Genomic DNA, 17,408 nt, shown 5'->3' on the forward strand with positions numbered 1-17,408 from the left:
AACCCGCCTTCGGGCGAGGGCGGCGGGCCGGGCTCCGCGCCCCCCGCGCCGGCTCCCCGGGGGCCCTGGCTTCGCGGCGGCCGGCTGCGGGCGCTTCGCGCGGCGCCCCGCGGTCAGTGCGCTCTCCCCGCTCCCGGTATGTGTTCAGCGGCGCCCGAGTAGCCTGCTCCGAGCTCACTTCAGCAGGAGTCCGCACTGGGACCCCTTCGCTAGGCAGCCTCTCTCTGTCCGTGTGTTCCGCACGAGTGCGGGCCTCTGCTTCGCCAGTGCCGGATGGTGAGTACCCGGTGTGAGACCTGTCGTGCCCGTCCCGGATTTGTGAGCACGGGTGTACCGGGACGTTCCCTGTGCCTGGCACTCATAGCGCTACTTTGGTCTCAAACCGTGCAGAGCCCTTGCTTTGTAACGACCCCAGAGGATCACCCAGTGTTAGACATTCCGAGTAATCCACCACATCAAATTCCCAGAGTTTTGAACAGATCACATAAACACCTGTTACTCCCATCCTCCTCTGCCTCCCAAGCCTCCTTGCAGGAGCATCCACCAAGGGCCTCCTTCGTTCCTGTCCCAGGCCACTCTTGTTCGGTGTTTGTCTTGAACCCCGTGCCCTCCCGCCTTCTGAAGTGACCGGCCGGGACGGCATTGCCCGGCGTGTCAGCACCTGCAGCCTGCCTGCGCCGGGCAGCCGGGCGTGCTGTGCTGATGGAGTTCAGACACTTCAGGCAGTAACTTCTCTGACAGGAAGTTACTTCCTCTCAGCTGGGATGAGTTACTGAGTTGCTGCATGCTCTGTTTGAATGCAAAGTTAATGTAAGAGGTTGTTGAAATTAAGTTTCCGCTGTTTTACTTTGCTTTTAAATGGGATGGAGCTCATGTGGTGAGTTTTCAAGCTTCAGCTGAGACTCGAGGGCGTTGGTCCACCAGAGTGCATGTCACTTGTTTCCTCTTATGTATAGCATGACTGTCGAATTTGTGAGAACCTGTACTTTATCGGTACTTAATGAATAAAAATTTTTTTTGTGTATATCCTAGATCCTCGTGCACCCTCACTAATGCAAATGGTTATCGTGCAGTCCATGTTTCATTAATGAGATGTAGTGTATGCTTCTCAGTGTTTAAAATAATGTAATGTATTAATGATCTTATTTGGAGTCCTTGCTGTTCTAACACCCAGGATCTATACATCTCTTGCATACTTTCAGCTGCTGTCATGACAACCCAGCTCTGTGGATTCCTACTTAACCTGCCACCCCAGCAAGTCTTCCCTATATGCTCTTCATAACTCCTATGTGATTACATCAGAGTACCAGTAATGAAAGGAGGGCAGGGAGACTCCACTGTGAGTTTCTTTACCCAGGTCTTTTGTAAATCCATGTCTGTTCTTCTGTAGATACAAACTGTTTAGGAACTGCTGCTCTAAGTAGCCATTTTGCTTTGCGTTGTCCTGTATCTGTTCTCCATCCCAGACCACTATAGGTTACAGCATCAGCTTTGTGCCGTTTCACTCTTTCATTGCTGTAAGAGTTGAATTCTGTCTGTGTCTCACTGTAACAATATTACCTTTTTGTTATGCTTTTTAAATTGTATTGCAGAATGTTTTGTTGAACAGTTTAGTGCTACTGTCTCTGTTTTGTTAGTGGAGGAAACTGAGGCAGGGGTGAAGATCTCACCACTGAAATGTTTTCCAGTAAGCACTTTGATTCCTCTTAGTAACCAGTAAATCACTCACTTCACCTTTCTTCTCCCACTTCTTATTTTAACAAGAACACAGTAGCATATCAAGTAAAATTATTTGTATTTTTCTAAAATTCATATGTGTGCTTAAGTGTTCTTCAGATTTAGTTGCTTGACCTGGTGAAAAGTTGCTGTGTCAATGGACTTCTGAAAATGGCACTGCCATTACAATTAGTGATATAATTTCTGCTTATTCCCATGCTTGTGCCAGCATGCCCAGTTGTACAGATTGAGAAATGATCTAATCATCATTTTATTTTTTTCTCTGGTTAGTTTTCACAGAGATTGGTTCCCTCTAGATCATTGCATGGCTTCACAAACACTTGTGCCTGCACAAGTGTGAGGTGGGAATAAGCAGACAGATGGCAGAACTGCTGCTTTCAGCAGCCTTGTGAGCTGATTATGTTTGTGCAGTTGGGGAAGCAACTTTGAAAAAGTTGTTCAGTATTACATGTAAAATTCTAGGTTTGTGAATAAATCGCTTCTACTAAGTGTTCAGAGGCAGGATGACTTTTAGCATTCAGAGGATTTGCAGGCGGTCTTACCGATAACTGGGTAGCTCACAAAGGTATGATGTTGTCTTTGAAGCTGGGCTCCATCCTGTACACCAAAAAAACCTGAGTGAGAACTGGCATTTTTCAGTGAATGTATGTTGCAGCTTTCTGCCTGGAATCCTTTTGGAGGTTTTGTCCGTAGACCAAAATTATCTGTTCTAAGAGTAGTAGTCTAAAATAATGCGTGTGAATTCTAGAATTTATTTTTTTTTTTAAATTACATTAATTACAGGGAGGATGAAAGACCTGTAAGCAGGTATCCTCACACAAGCATGACTCATATTCCTTGCAGGTCTTTGAACAATGAAACTGGGCATGATCAAAGAAAAGCAGGTGGCTGAATCACTTGGGCAAGGGGTTCTGGTGTGTTGTCTTTTGAATGAAACCTGCTTGTCACACCTCCGGATTTTTGTAAGTTTTTGATGTCAAGATGATCACCACAGCAGGGCTCGAAGGGCAGGAAATTTGGAGCAGTTAGTAGGAGAGGTGAAATGCCTGTTTTGAAAGGGTGTAGGTTTTGGACTCTAGCACAGCCCATACCTAGATGAAATAGTTAGCATTTTCATATCTCTGTAGTTCCTACAGCACAGGGTATGGGGTATTGGTCGAGGGTGTTGCTAGGGAGCTGCTGGGTTGGAGAGAGTGACTCATGGAGTCAAAAGAAGATAGCTGGAAGCTACTGAATCTGTCCAGCAGTGTTTTGGTGAGAATAGGCTCAGCAAATTCTTCCAGTCACAGGCTTCCTCTTCTCTTGTAGGCTTCTGTTGATTGGCCAACATTTTATTCTATCAGTGTCTTAATTGAAGAGCTTTCTTCTACCTGTAAGTTCACTTCGAGTTCTGTCTAAGCCACCCCTTCCCCTCTTCATGGGGTATGTTCTCCAGAGCATGTGCTTTCCCCTTGCTTCTACCAGTGTAGAATGAGTGGCTCTCAAACTGTAGGTGTGGAAGAAATGTAAAAATTATCCTGGAGGTGTGGAAGCTGATACAAAGTTTGAAAATCGATGCCCCAGACAAAAATTGTCACTTGTACAAAGTGTCATTCAGACACTGTTCTTGAAACTCAGTTTGATGAGTAAAGTTATGGAACACTGCAATTGATTAAAAGCAGGTTTTTTTGGAAATGGCAATAGAAATAAATTGTAAGGGAATACAGGAAGAATTGTGAAAACATTTTACCCCAATCATTCAGGGAGAAGGGAAAGTGAGTAGCCTTGTTTCCTGTGTTTCTTATCTTTCTGACAAATCCCTTTATTTCCTTTCTGGTTCAGTCTTGTGCAACACACCCAGTGCCTCTGTGATCAGTAGAAACAATACCGTGCCTTCCATTGTGGAAGTGGAAAAGCGCTGCCCACCAGTGTGGAAGGTCTCAAGGTTCACACTACTCACTACTACTTTTCTTCTAGTAGGAGAGTGTTTAGCAGAAGTGCAAGTGGATGCAAGAAGGTTGTGACAGGATGGGAAGGCTGTGTATGAAGAGGAGTTCAGTTGAAGCTGTGCTGCTGTGGGGAATGAGGAGGACTCTTTCTTAGATTCTCACATCTCTGCTCACTATAAAGATTTCCCTTGGCACACAGAAATCACCCTTCTGAGTTTTTGATGCTGCACAGTGTCTGCCTCAAGCTCTTCAGCTTGCCTACTTAGTTGTAATGTTGACATATTTGGGGAAGACTTCCTATAGCAATCCAGCAGGTTAACTCATTTGCCAGTTGTTTGCTTCTTATAGTCCCTTCCTGAAGGTCACCTGCTGGTGAGCAGGATTATTTTAGTGATGACCATCCGTACTTGACACAATTTGTAAGGGAAGTTAGTTGTGCTGCCCCTGTCATCTGACACATGGTAAGCAAGAACAAGATTTTGCAGCTGGAATGGCTAATGCAGCCTGTGCCCTGCTTTGTGTCTGGCTGAGGAGCTCCTGGGAAGGATGTTTACCATGAGTGCCTTGCATCAAATGTCTAGATGATGGCTTGCTCATATCCTCCTCATCTGGCAGGGAGGGACTGTGCCAGAGGCATTAAATGGTGTGTATAGCTGATCTGTGTACCTGTGGTAGATCTGGTGCTTTAGGGAAGCGTCAGACCTGCTGTGCCTGTGCAGGCAGCCAGCCCTGTGCACATGTGGAGGCTCCAGCCCTCAGACGGAAGCGTTGCTGGCAACCATGTTCTTTGCCACAGCAATAATCTGGATGGTTTGACCATCTTCTGTGATGGAAGGCCTCTGGATTAAAATATTTTGTAGGTGATATCCAGTCTTGACCTAAAGACGTAGCTTGGAAATCCATCAGTTCCTTTCTTCATTGATGACTTGTAGTACTTTGTAGCAACTGTTCTATTTGGCTACAGGACAGAGATACAGATATGCTGCAGTGTTGATGTGCCTGACCTTTGTATTTCATTGTGTTTTCAGGTCTAAGATCTGTCAGTTTACATATTCTGGAAGGGTATGGGGTGACAGTACTACACTACCTTAATTCTTCATTAGTGAAGTCTGGAGAAATTCAAATTCAATACATTTTAAAAATGTGGAGCTAGCTAATCTTGTGCCGGTTAGTTTTCATACTCAAAGGAAGTTGTGCATCTTCTCAGAGTGAGTGTAACTTGACCTTGTAGTAAAGAATTTGTTACTGGCCATCCAATTTTTTGCTTTAGTTACTGTGTCTTGATACTCCGTTGGCACATAGTGGTGGTTTGCTAGTAATTTAGATTGACGTAGTTTAAAATCTTCCTGTACAGTCCCAAAGCTGATTTTTTTTTCCCAAAATGTTAAATTACTGTCTGATGCTTACTTTAAGGCACTTAAGAAAGATTAGGCTTGTCTGTAGGTGTGTACATAGGCTTACACATACATGTAAATAAAAATGTTATGGCTTGCAAGTTCATAGGATTACATGCTTTTCTCAATTTCTTGTTTCTTGGCTGCAGCCCGACTTCCTGTTTTAGCCTCTACAACTTACTGTAACGTTTAAAGTTGGAGCCTTGTGCTTGACTCCTTGCTTGCCTTGGTATATGTTTCTTTACAAGCATTTTTGTGAAACTTTGCCTGGAAGCTTACCAAAGTATGCATTTCATATTGTCTTAAAATAACCGACGTTCTTCCTCTGCAATCCCTACTCCAGAGTTCAGCTGTACCTATTGACATTACTATTCTTGGTGTCAGAATTTTGAAATTTTGTTGTTTCTCTGCAGGACGTAGTTGTATGGCAGTGGAGACTTGTGTGGCAGACTCTGTGCAGTGATTTGTATTTATTGTCACACTCAGTAACATTACACAACAGCTATAATGATTGCTTGGTCATGTCTAAAGATCAACACCAGTCATAAAACAAAAAACACAGAAACGAAACACGCAGACAGGAAAGTGTTCTCTCAGTCTGTGTGTCTGTCTGACTTCATTCTGTTTTTCATGTGTATGTTGTGGTTTTGTATGATCTTCAGTATTTTCTTTGACTTAACATGGTCTTTACTGTTGAATATTAAATGTTGGAGTATGAAGTGGTGGTTCTTTCAGAGTGGCATTCTGCAGTAGACTTTTTAAAATACAGTGCAACAGAAAATGTGTATTTTGGCTGGTGTTGGCAGTGCTCAGTAGGGAATTCCCAGCATATTTGAAAGCGGGACTGGTGAATGCATCTTGGTACAGCAGAGGAGGAAAAGGGATGAAGCTGCATGGCTTCAGAAAGAGCTTGCCTTTGCCAGTAGGTTTGTCTTCTGATATGATTGCTGAATGGAGGAAATATTGCTATGATAAACTCCATACTAGGTTAACTATGATTTGAGGGCTTTTTTCTTCATAAGCTCATTTCAGTGAGCTGTTCTTATGTCCAAATGAGGTAGTATCTATTAGAACAGGAGATCACATCATAGTCTTAAGGATGGACCCTGATTTTGTTTCTTCAGCTAAAAGCAGTCACCAGAAAGTTATAATAAATGCTCTGATTCACTGCAATACTGGTTTTACCAGAAGTTAATTGTTCTCATACCCCTTGTAGGGTGAGGAGGACTCAGCAGCCACCTCTCCCAGTGCCATTAGTCTGGTCATTCATTTTTATTGCCTCCTTTGTTTTAGTTACATTCACATCTTTTGTCATGTTTTCTTTTACTCTATCTTGTACTGAAGATAACTTCCCGACAAAGATTTCTGTGGGTTTTGCAAATTCAAATTTTGACATTGTCTTTGACGTTATATATTCCTATTTAACCTTGTATGCCTGTGAGAAAAATATGTTTTGGATCTGGATTTGATTTATTTCACGTGTACATCTAACTCTAATATTCTTTGCTGGAAATTGTTGAGAGGTTAATGATTTAATAATGCAATATTCTACTTGGAGTTACTAAAAGAGTGCAAAGCTCTGCCTCTTCTTCAGTTGTGAGTTAAACATGTTGTTTCTTATGACATCTTTGTAATCATAATGTTATCTAGCACTGAATACTAAACCAAGAGAAATCTAACTTTGGCCCTTTTTGTCATATCTGTTAAGAAGCAAGTAGATACCATCTAAGTATCTGGATAGTTCTGTTATCAAGCCCTAAACATCCTTTTAACTGCTCATCTCCAGGTAGATAGGGAGTAGTTGCTGTTGTTGACAACTAAGAGATAACCAGGAAATAAAAGTTTGGAAGACCGGGCTAGCTCGGTTTGCTTAGTGTACAGATCTAGGCTGTGACCAGTCAATGGATGAAATATACTTATCTAGTCCATAGTTTTTGGTCCTCTCACGTCTCATACCATAATTAATGGAGCAAGTTCAGTATGCCAAGCTGTATAGTTTTACATAATACTTGTTTACAGTTAACTGCAGGTTTTACATAGCATCAAATTATTATCTTCAGAAGTAGAAGTGCTAATATGCTAACACAGAAGTTGTTGGAGCCATATACTGGTGGTTTCTGTGGTAAGAGTCTCTATGGAAGGCAGGAAAGATGCAAATTATTTAAAAATAATAGTAGACTTGTCAGAGTTTGGCCAGTACAGAAACTGTTGCTAGGCTGGAGGCCAAAACAAGTCCAGTCAGGCCCTGACCCTCATTAGCAAAGCATTATGAAAATGCTTGACCTTTTTTATGATGTTTATGCTCCTATGGAGTGGGGTATTATATTGGTACTCAGTTTAGCATTGCAAAATTTGCATTTAAATAACAAGATGGGGCAGTTCTACTGCAGTTAATTCACAAATTCTCAAAAACATGTCCTTTATGACAAAGCATGTTAGGGAGTGAAATCGCTACAAAATGTCATGTAGGGCTGCATTCAGATAACATGTAGTTAATAATTTGAACTTGAATTGATACATTATCTAGATTTCCTTACAGTTTGTTAGTGCTGTGGTATATGCTGAGTGACCAAAAGCTGTGGTGCTTTTCAGTCCAGCACTGTAAACAACAGTAGGTATCTTTCCAGGGCTACTTGTATGACCTTTTCAAAAGCCCTTCATTTTCATAACTGGCAAAAGGGATCAGTGTAAAGGGCTTCATTAAGTGGAGTACCCCCATGCTCCATTGGCTATAAACATTTATTCAGTGAGATATTTGCTGCGTTTGTCACATCTCTTCACTCCTGCTGTCCCCCTAACAGACTGCATGGATGTTTTTATGCCTTATAAGAGATGTCTTAAACTTTTGTGATCTGACTGGGCTTTGATAACTTCCTGGAAGGCAGTGCTTGTTGTGAATACGTGGATGTTGCTTTGTCACACTGAGTACTTGCAGCCAAGGTTATTAAAGTGCTAATTTCATGAGAATGACATCTTATGGAATGCAGAACAGCTCTGCTGAGTTGTGGCAAGGTCACTGGGACAGCAGCTGTGCAGAGATGTGTATGTCTTCCCAGAGCACTCGTGCCTTTCTGTGTTACAGGGAGTGAGTTCTCACAATCCTTAATGCCATAGAAAATCTCATTTTATGCCCTTCTTCCCATTAGCTTGAACTCTGGCGTTTTTGGCAAGATCCTGCTTAGGGCTCTGGTGTTTGTGATACGTGAGCCGTAGACATACTCCTGTAATTTATTCTTTGCCCTTCTGCCAACAAAGATGTCTCCTCTCCAGGCTTCGCTAGCATGTGATGGGTTGCAGGTTCTGTGACATTGCCTGCTTTGTTGCATGGTACTTGGGAGTCTGTGTTTGAAGTGGAAGAGAAAGGAGGGAAGGATCCTTGTCGTAATACTCTTCTGATCAACATTGGAATTGCTTCTGTTTCATCCTTTCCAGAGAGTTAAATCACTTTCCTTGTTTTCCATGCGGCATTTTGCACTGAGATAAGAATTGTGTGGATGAAGCTCTAGAGTTCATGATTTTAGCTGTATTAGGAAAGGTGGGGAAAAGTGTGTGAACCTCCACTGGTGGGCAACAATGTGGTTCAACTAAGTAAATCAGGTCACTTGCAGCCCCTTTTACAAGTGACTGTAACAATGTAAGGATTGGGTGCCACACCATTTTCCTTACCCAGTAAGTGAGCACAAGGGTAAGTTCAGCTGTCAGTGAATGACAAGTTGCAAGGCAGTTCCTTTCTGTATAAATAAACGTGCTAAAAGATTGAGTTTTTTGAAAGATGATGTGCTAGGTACAGGTCCCTTGTAAACTTTATAAAGAGAAAAAAATATTTTTCTAGTCCTCAGTACTTTGGCCGCCACATTAAGCAGGCAATGAGTGCCAATCAGAAGAGTGTTGCACCAGCCTTCCCTGAGTAGTCTTTTTGCAGAGAGTATTGGAGGCTGAGGAGGTGGTTGAAAAACCCACAGAAAAGGTGTAGTTGTAGTGAGGAAAGAAGCCCTCTTCAGAGATTGCTGCAGTGCCTCAAGGAAGGTCAGTGGCTGCAAGTGATGTATCCCTTAAGCATGAGGGAAACAGAACTTCAGCAAGACACTGGCCCAGATGAAAAACTACAAGCCAGGCAATAGAAGGCAAGTTCTTTTGGTGCAGTGTTGTACAAGCTGTTATCCAAACCCTGAAGAACCAAATGGAAATGGAATATTTAATCCCTATTAACATGCTGATAGTGAAATTCTAGTGATTAGACTCACTCTTCATTAAGAAATAGGAGCATAATTGTGGCTCTGGTTCAGCCCAACTGGAATGAAAACAGATGGAGAAGAGGCAGGTGGCAAAAATCTCATGTGGGATACTTGCCACCATAATATCTGAATTCCTGTAAAATACTGGGAATAAAAGTTGAAAGAAGATAAAGATAGGTGCTGTTCATTTGGAAGGAATGGTGGATAAAACCAAGCATTAAAAATAAAGGGTTAAAAAGAAGGATAAATAGAATACAAATTACCTTTCTCTTATTTCACAGAAAAAAGATTCAAATGAGACAAGTATTCCCGTGTACACTTACCATTATGGTCTATTTTCACCTCCAGGACGAATTATTGCGGTTTGCTATGCTTGGACTCTATTTTAATATAGAAATCTAAGCCACTGCAAAAAGTAGCTCTCAGTAGTGCCTCTTTTTGGGAGAATATGAAATCTGTGTTTCAGGTTATTTGGTGCCAGCTGCTTTTTTTTTCTTTCCTTTTTTTTTTTCCTTTTTTCATTTTGGAGGATTTCAAGGTGTTAAGTTTTTTTTACATATGTAATATAAGTGACTTGGAATAACCTACTCAAAGACTGCCTACTACCCTATGCCATTCTGCTAACTTAAGTGTGTTTTCTTCTTTAAATGTGTCAGAGATGCTTAGCAGCAGATGAGTCGTATTTGTCATAAGCTGAAAGTAGTTACATTAGACAGAATAGATGAAGGTGATGAGCACTCTGCTGCTACAACGTGTTTTATGCTAAGTGGTTGGAAATAAGAAACTTTTGTCCCTGCTAAATAAGTGGGCTGTTCCTGAATGGTTCCTAGTGCAGTTTCTGTAAATTTTTGCAGCCTGTTTGAGACTGTCAAAATTCATAAATTGAATTATGGAGGCTATAGATGTGATTATTTCTGAAGTTTTCACTGAAATCTTGTAATCTTGTCTTTCTTTCAAAAAATCTTGTTTTTTTTCCCCCAAGGAAAAGTGCTAAGCCATTGAGACGTGCTTAGATATGGTTTCATCTTAAAAGTCCATATGTTACAAATCGGAGATGTGAGATATTTACTCTGAACAGTAGTCATCTAAATGTATGGATCACAGACATACATCTAGAAGTTAGGCAACATAAGCATAATATACTTTCTTGGTTGTCATTTTATGTAGAATGTTTGATGGAAATTGCTCTGGAGGAGAAAACTAGAGCAGTTGAGAGTGATCTGACATTCTGACACTGAAGTTTAGGTTTTTGGAGATGCCAGAAATTTCTTGGAAGAGGCCATTGCAGAGAGATCAGTAATCTTCAGATGGTTCCACAGATAAGGCCTCTATTTGTTTTTAAGTGGTTGAATTAGTCTAAAGAGAAAAAGATAATCTTAGGTAAAAACATTGGTTGGCCATTGGACTTCTGAGTATTTCTGGGAGTTTGCAGGTTCTGTCCAACTTCTCTGTATGCAATTTATTAGAGGAAACAAGTGTGACTTGAAGTATAAATCACTGCAGTGAGGTTTGGAGGACTTGTGTTTTGTTCCTGACCATGTCGTTATGGTAGACAAACCTGGATGAGACCCTCAATCTCTCTACCTTATGTTCTTACTGAAAAAAAATAAGGTACCTCAATCTACTTTTCTTTGTTACGTTAGTAGTGAGAGAAATTGGCTGTTGTTGTGATTGTTCTTTCGCTTGACTGGATTACCCTGCCAGGAAGCTCTCCAGACTCAGCTCAGGATATTTTTGCCTAAATTGGCAACTTGGAGGCTTACACCACTTTTTTTTTTTTTTCTTTTTTAAACTGTTATCCATTATATCTGAAATGTCACAGTTGTATTCATGTTAACTCGAATCTTTCAAAGGCTATTGTTGCATCTCAATTAAGTCACAGAATTTTCAATTAATTTTATTTTATTTTCTCCCAGGATAGTTTTTTCCACTTGGGTACTCTTTGTCATAGTATCCTCCTTTGTATTTTTAGGCTACTGTTCAGTGCATCCTTTCTCTGAGAATAATTTAGACAGTTTTAAGTAGGCTAGTGCAAGTCAAAGACAAGAACTTCCAAAAAATCATATTGCATAACTGTTTCTGTTCTAGACATCCCGTTTGTCCTAGTCATATGAACACCATTCTTTTATGGACGTGTTAGGACTGAGAGGAGGGTATGGTTACCCATGTACTGCCCTGTTAGAGCCAGTAAACTATGGTTCTGTAGTGAAACAAGATTCTTTGGATTACTGAATGTTGAAAAATGGAGATGAGCAGAAAGAAAAGGTATGGTGGCAAGGAAGGTACAAGCAGTGACCGTATAATAATGCTTCCCCAAATATTTTTCTAGTCTTCAGCAACTTGCAGTTTGGGATGTCTTGAGCCAGAAGTGATGTCTTTTATCAGTAATTCTCCCCAACAACCCCATTGCTTGGGCAATGGGTAGATTATAATGAAATTGTAATGAGACGAAGTTGAGAGGAAGATCAGAACACTATACAGGAATGATTGAAATACTTTAGGGCTATACTGCTTGAAATGGGGTGAAATCAATATTTATAGACAGCTTCACGTACTTCAGGAGTAATTAAAAACTGATTCTGTTAGTAGTTTGTTTCTCTCCTTAGTGGTTTCCAGGTATTACCAGTTGACTGCCAGTTGTCTGTTAGCCTTCGTTATGCTATAGGTATGTAAAGGGCAAGTGGCTATTTTAAAGAGAAATTATCAGTAAAAATAGAAGAGTATTAACTATAATTCTACAAGAGAGTGACTAACGTCTTACTTGTAAAACTTTACGGTTCTGCTACTCTCAGGAGAAAGACATTTTCTGTTTGCAGAGCAGGGCAGCCACAGTGCCTGGAAGAAGTGTGAGATCAGCTTGCAAAGGAAGATGAGAAGAGCTAGGCAGCTTTAGAGGATCAGTACAATAGCTGAGAGGTACAGAATTTGATTGGAGGGCAGTGTGTATGTAAATGTGTGTATACATGCTGGTGTATGTATGTGTATGTTTGTGTGTGCATAGGTATGTGTATACAGGAAGAGAAAGAAAAAGGAACACAGATTAACTGTTTAAACTGGATGCCAGTACTGCCAGAAGAACAAAAGGATATAAAATGACCGTGAATTAAGTTTTAGAGTGTAAGGTTTCTGCTTATTGGAGCAGTGTGGCTTTATAGTAACCTTTAATAGGATTAGTGGGGGCAAGCAATCCAAATAGTTTAGATAGATCTCAATCACTTTATGATAAGAAATATATGATGCATTGCTTAATAGAGCTTAATAGATTTGATAGTTTAAAAGGTCCCTCTTTCTCTCTGAGTTCATTGGAGTGGATTTGGGCTTTAGGCATCAGTGTGGGGTTGTTTCCGGTCCCCCGTGGAAGGGGACTGCTGGATGGCAATAATCCTTGTCCCTTAGTGGCTTCTGCTTTGGTAATATGTTCTAGACTGAGAAATCTTCTGGTTATGAAGTTTTAAAGCATGAAAACATTAGTTTTGCCATTGAAAATATCCAATTATCAGGCTATTGTGACAAAGCATAGCTTCTCCGTATGATATTATGGTCAGTTTATTTCTAGCTTAAAAATTTCCTCTTTTTCTTTTTTTTTTTTTTAAGTTGGCACTTGGAGATGTTGGTAAATTGTTCATGTCCTCTTGTACAGCCATAGTAGTTAGTAATGATCACAGATACTTCTGGCATAGAAGTTCAGTGCTGTCACTCATAGCTTGTGTGTCTAAATGTGGGGATGACACTGATGCTTTTCTGCTTTTTCTTCTAAAGGAAAGATTATTACTGGAGAGTAGTGATGATAGATGAAGTTTAATATTTCTAAAGACTGTTAGATTAGCAGCTTCTGATAGATAGTGAAAAAACTTTTTTTTGAACAGATTATTTGTTTCAGTGTGAGTTCAGAGATGCCCAAGTTGGCTCTCTGTGACCTGTTTAGGTCTAGCAGGATTATTAACTTAGTGTGGTTTGTTTTCTAATAAACTGCTTTGCTTTGGCTGAAAAACTTTTACTGTTCTTTCCACCCTGCTTTTGGCTTGAGTAAGATTTATTTCCTTCTGTTCTTCTTGAGGTGGAGATGAATAGAGACAAATGTTGGTCAGTAACAGAGCTCTGTGGAGGTAATGAATTTGGAGAATGTTATGTGTATAAATAATCTTTCACTGAATTGGAACTGAACATAACTCGGTAGTGATTCATGTTGAACAAGGAATGGGGATACTGCTTTTCTGAACACAGTATCTTTGCTGTTAATAAGAAGGGTTGCCAAAATAAAACCCAAGGACATGGCAATTCAACAGGCAAACAATTTGTTAAGCAGTAATTTTTTTGAACTAGTGATACTGTAGACTTTACTACTTCAGCCAGCTAACAAAATGTATTTTGATTTGCACAGCAATTCATGACAGCAAAGAAATGGAGCGGTTTAGGAGCACACGTTCTGTGAAAGGGAGTAGCAGGGAGCTGAAATGACAGGCTCACCCTGGAGAAGTCAGGGCTTCCGTGTTTACTTTGAGATGTCAGAAGGATTTAAATTGATAGGTTTTGAAATTGTGGTATGTGATCAACTTTTTAAGCAAAGCTGAATTTTGGTGGGTTGTTTGTTTTGAAAAAAGACAAACCCAAGCCAGCAAAGTGAGATAGTAGGTGATTATTGCTTCCACAGCTGATTATGGTTTTTGTTTATCAGTGTTTTTAAATGGTTGTTCTTCTGTTTCCCCTCATCTCAGTTGAGGTTTCTCCCATGAGCTGAAGGATGGCCACTACTACCTGTGTTTTGGGCTTGGATGCAGTTGAGGGAGTGGCAGCCTCTAAGGAGATATAAAAATGGAAGCGATGGTCAAAGGAAGAGTTTGGCCTTACACCACGAGGTAAACTGCTGAGGTGGAACATGCCACCTCCTGTTCACGTGTATGGCCTGGCACAGAGCTGAGTGCTATTGATGGGGTGGATGCTGTGCCAGTGGCTGTACCTGAGCAAAGTCAAGTATGTGAATCCATGCTTTAGTTTTCGGTGGAACTTGCTGATCACAACGTAGACCTACCTGTCACGGGTTACTGAAAGAAAAATAGGTGACAACCTCCAGCTGTCGGGTCTGGTGAATAAGAACTGCAGCCTGGAGTCCAGTCAGTAAGACAATAGCTGAATTCTGCCTTGGAAGAGTTGAAAATAGGAGGCCTGGCACCTTGAAGTATTGCATCAAGAAAAGGAGCAACTTAGACGTCTGTTGTTTTCAAGGAATTTATAGCCTTTTTCATAGTCCTTTAAAAGCCATCTACCATTATAAGTTTTGATTTTAAGAATAAATAGGCAGTAGGATGGTTGAATGTTTAGTCTTCTGGAATAAAGATATATCTTCAGTGGTTTGGCCTTTAGAAACTTCATTGACTAACCAATGTACAGATTTAATAACAACAAAATAATACTGCCCTTTAGGTCAGTGATTTGGTCCACAGCTGTTTTATTTCAGTTAATTCCCAGAATAATGATTGAATTATGGTTGTGCGAGATCACGGATAGTGAGTTGTTGGGGGCTTTTTGGTAGTATACCAAGTAACTATCTTTAACAAAACTAGCAATTTTATACTATATATTCTTGTGACAGAGTTGTAGCACACAGTATTTTCGGAGAACTCCAGTACTACTTTTGAAAGGCTATATATGTTTTGCTGGTGCACAATGTAGTTGTAATTTCATGTTGGATAGCTTCAGAAATGTTGCGTAATTTTCAAAGTTAATTTGAAAATGTAGTTAGTTTTTGCTTAAATGGTATCTAGTGAAGAAAAAACAAAACAAAACATGAACACACAGGTTTTAATGTGTCAAAATTAAAATGCACCCTGTTTTTTTTTTTTTCCAGTGTTTCCAGGCTGAGGAGATGGTTTTAGATATTCAGTTTTGACATTTGAAGGGATCTTACTGAAGGTGTTCTGTACATAGTTATGAGAGCCTGTTTATATCTCATGTGGTGTTTGAGGGAATATTTAATTTTAGAAAGAAATGTTTAAGCTTTGTTGTGGAAACATTGTAGTCTCTTTGCTTGAGGTTAATTGTAGGTCTTCCAGAATTTTGTTTTCCTTTAGTATTGTTAGTGTTGAATAGCTGACTATGTTATGCAGTGTATTTGTATCCGGCGAGTCACTTGAATGACATTATAGAGCTGGACTGTAGTTTCACGATCTGACTTCACTCGCATACCAGATCTATTGCAGGTATCGTTAATGGTGTGACTAGGCTGCTGGTTTGGGGAACTAATGTGAGTTAAATGCAACTACATGTCCATGGCAAACAAACATCCTCGTGCATGTGCTCCACACCCTCGCTTGTACTACTTGCATTGATCAGTGTATGCTTGCTGGGTTGTTTCTGCTTGATAAGTCAGCAGCAGATATTCTACTGCTTTTTGTTAGGTTATTTTTTTGCTGAGTTGTAAGACATTTTTTGCTGAGTCTTTTAGCATGCTAAATGCCAGAGCTGGTTTAAGGGATTGGGTCTTCCCATGCAGTCTGGGAAGAGATGGGACCCTTGCAACCAGCTAGTATTAATTTTAGGCTGCCAAGAACTGCAGCTTAAGTTGCTCTAACCTGGCTTAGTTTTCTGCTCTGAGACTGTAACTGCTCTCCTGGCTGAGACCATTAGCCTGCTATTATCTCCAGCAGTGCTGAAGGTAGCAGTTGGAGAGACATACTTGAGGTTCAACTAGTTGTTTGGGTGTTTTTTTGTGGACTCACCTCAATGACTTTTTTCAGCTTTTGGCACCATCAGCAGATAGATTGGTGCCTGCAAGCACATTCAGAAGCTATGGAAGAATAAGAAATCACATACTACAAACTTCCTTTTGTGTATCTGCTGTTAGCAGTATTGCCAGTTGTTTGCCCTACATCCAATTCCCCAGTCATCAGAACAAAGCTTACAGGCTGGAATATAAGGCTAAACAAGGTTATGGGATTTTTTTCTCCTGCTGGGTTCATCTGGGTGCACCATGGGTGCTTTTAAGCACGTAGTTGAAAACATTGCAATGTACAGCAAACCTGTGCATTGTGGTTTTAAGATGGTGAAGTTTGCCAGGAGCCTGCAATAGGAATGTGCAGGCTGTCACAGAAAGTCTTGAGCTTCTTTTGGGTGGCTGAAGATTACACTTACAATTTTTTCCAAAATAATCCTGATTGATCCTTTCCATAAGTCTATTTGGTGTTCAACCCAGATATTCAGTGGGTCCAACAGCTCAGTCCCAAATTCAGAGGGATTTGTAAGCTGTCACCAGCTGGGGGAAGAGTTGTGGTCTTGGGAGGATTTCCCTTTACAGAAGCTATGCATACTCTTTCCAACAGACTGTGGTTGTCTGTGTGCACAGTGATCTGATCCTCTATTACTTTGCAGGGGTGGAAGCCACATCTGCTGTTCTGTAGTGTCCAGTCCCTTCAGGGTCTTTTGTGTGCACTGGAGTTACACAGGCAATGTGTTGCCCAGCAGTTCTTCAGGTTCAGGTTTGGAACTGTCCTCTAAATGGCTGGTCTATGTGAACTACGTCTAACTTGTCCGTTCAGACTAATGCTTCCTCTGTACTTAATTCAAATTGACCTAGTCCCTCTGACCTCTATTCTATAAACGTAGGTGTGAAAGTCTCCCCAATTACTTCACCAGTAAAGACTGGGAACAGAGTGTTCAGTGGGGTTCTCTGCATTGGTGCTGTTATCTCTTTTTCACCTTGGTCTGCAGGGGGAAAAACCCACTGTTTTTTCTAGTTGGTTTCCTGCTTTTGATGTGGTTAAGTAGCTTTGCAAGGTGCTACCCAAACATTTTTAGTTCTTTATTTACTGTTTACATTTGACCTAGCATGTGTTTTATAATCTCTTCTGGTCTCATTAGGCAAGCTTTCTGTTTTTAAAAGCTGACCTCTCTCTGATGCCCTTCTTAACTTCCCTATTCAGTCATGCAGGGTGTAGGCTTTTGTGCTGGGGCTGAGGTATTCTTTTGGCTGCTTTTGTTTTCTCTTCTAACTGTGGTGAATGTTTTACCTGGTCTTTTAATGCAGACTTTTGTCTGCTTTGGTTTGGGGTTTTTTTTTTTTGTGTGTGTGCGGGGTGGTTGTTTTGTTTTTAACAGCCTCCAAGCTGTTGCAGTGTTTT

The 17,408-nt window shown here is 40.7% G+C and overlaps 1 protein-coding gene across 1 annotated transcript in view; it reads left to right on the forward strand.

Annotated features, from left to right (window-relative positions):
- The window catches only part of AMMECR1 (AMMECR nuclear protein 1), a 109,394-nt gene that overhangs the window by 26,928 nt on the left and 65,058 nt on the right, over nt 1-17,408 (forward strand). The gene's annotated exons all lie outside the window — the stretch shown is intronic.

This window comes from Strix uralensis, chromosome 13 (genome assembly GCF_047716275.1).
Source record: "Strix uralensis isolate ZFMK-TIS-50842 chromosome 13, bStrUra1, whole genome shotgun sequence".
Lineage (NCBI taxonomy): Eukaryota > Metazoa > Chordata > Aves > Strigiformes > Strigidae > Strix > Strix uralensis.